Source organism: Moschus berezovskii, chromosome 22, assembly GCF_049115385.1.
Source record: "Moschus berezovskii isolate FMDL1 chromosome 22, NW_MosBer_1.0, whole genome shotgun sequence".
NCBI classification, from domain to species: domain Eukaryota; kingdom Metazoa; phylum Chordata; class Mammalia; order Artiodactyla; family Moschidae; genus Moschus; species Moschus berezovskii.
The window spans coordinates 58,817,786-58,819,664 of record NC_142481.1 but is presented as its reverse complement, the minus strand read 5'-3'; positions in this window follow the sequence as shown (position 1 = coordinate 58,819,664).

Below are 1,879 nucleotides of genomic sequence, written 5' to 3'. Positions count from 1 at the left end.
ATGATAGATCATCCACAGAAATCCAAAAATATAATTGCTGAGCAAGCAAGCACTGTGGATATCGCATCTTTAAGAAAATGAAGAGCTTTGTTCCATTAAATAACCAAAACATGTCATGACAGAAAAATCTGAAGAGTAGGAGGAAAAATTTAGAAATTATCCTTTATCTTGTTCTTTTTTATTCAGTTATCCAGTTAATAGTTATTGAGCACATGTATCTAGCTGTATCTTTTTACCACCTTCCATGCAAGGTTGTACAGGTTACATCATTAGGCAATGTTATATCCTGCTTTATTTTACTTATAACCATTTTCCTAGCTTTTCCATAATGTACTTTCTACAGTTCCATAATATTCCAGTGTGTTATTAATTGAGCACATAAATGAATGAACGAAGTCGCTAAGTCATGTTTGACTCTTAGTGACCTCATGGACTGTAGCCCGCCAGCCTCCTCTGTCCATGGGATTCTCCAGGCAAGGAGACTTAATTGGGTTGCCATTTCCTCCTCTAGGAATCAAACCCACATCTCTGGCATTTCCTGCAGTGGTAGGTGGATTCTTTACCATTTCGCCATTTATGAGTGGAATTTCACTTAAACTTCTAAATATAAATGTTTAGTTTTTATGTAAATAAATGGAAATTTTGCTTTTCATTTTTCTTCTGTAAATAATGCTCTAATAAATATTTTTTGACAATTTTTTTTCTCTTTGATTGTAGATTTTTCTCCCTTGTTAAGATAGATTTCCAGGTGGTCCAGTGGTTAAGACTCCACTTTTCTACTCCAGGGGCAAGGGTTCGATCCTTGTCGGGGAACTAAAATCTCCACATGCAGTGCTGAGCAGCCAAAAACAAAATAAAAATAAACCTAAGCAAAGAAAGACAGACTTCCGGAAGTGGAATTGTTAAAGGATAGGAATAATTTTAGCCACTTTGGATCATGGTGCGAAACTGCTTTCCAGAAGGATTGTGCAAACTGAAGAAGCAGCATGCCCTGTAACACCTCTAAATCTGGAGTCAGCTGGTCCTGGGTTTGCATGCCAGCATGCATGCTCTGTGACCTGGAGCAAATCATTGTACCTGGCTGAATCCATTCCTGATTTATCAATAAACAATGAAACAACATGAAGGGATTTTTAATATTTACCTTAGAAAATTGTTAGGATTAAAAATAAACAGAGTTAATAGTTGGTAATAGTTGATTTCAGATATATTAATTATTCAGTTAAGAGTGGGATGGTGGAGGTGAGAGAAGTACTTGGAAGAAGCCTCACAGGTACCAGGTAACATTATTATGTTTGTTATATTCATTTGGCTTCCCTTGAGGCTCAGCTGGTTAAGAATCCGCCTGCAGTGTGGAAGACCTGGGTTCAATCCCTAGGTTGGGAAGATCCCCTGGAGAAGGGAAAGGCTACCCACTCCAGTATTCTGGCCTGGAGAATTCCATGGACTATATACAGTCCACGGGGTAGCAAAGAGTTGGACGCGACTGAGTAACTTTCACTTTCATTTGAGTTACACAAATTCAAGCTGAGCTAAAAACTGGGAGTGGAGACCAGCATTAAATGAAAAGTTACCAGAAATACATATAATTACAAACCAGGATGAATGCATTTTAAAACAAAGTAGGGTTTTAGAAAATCTCCAGAAGCAAGACAGCCTTCAACAGGGACTAGAGCCCTTAGCCCGTGAAGAGGTATACTTATCAGCACCCACTTAGGGAAGTTGTTACACGTTCTGGCTGCTTCCCCACTGACATGCCTAGAAGCCCTGAGAGAGGCGACAAGGGGGGCCTCATAGGGAGCCCTGCCTTGGGGAGCAGCTGCAGCTCTGGACACGTGCACACAGCCCCTGGCAGGCCTGGGCAAGGAGGCACAGGGCG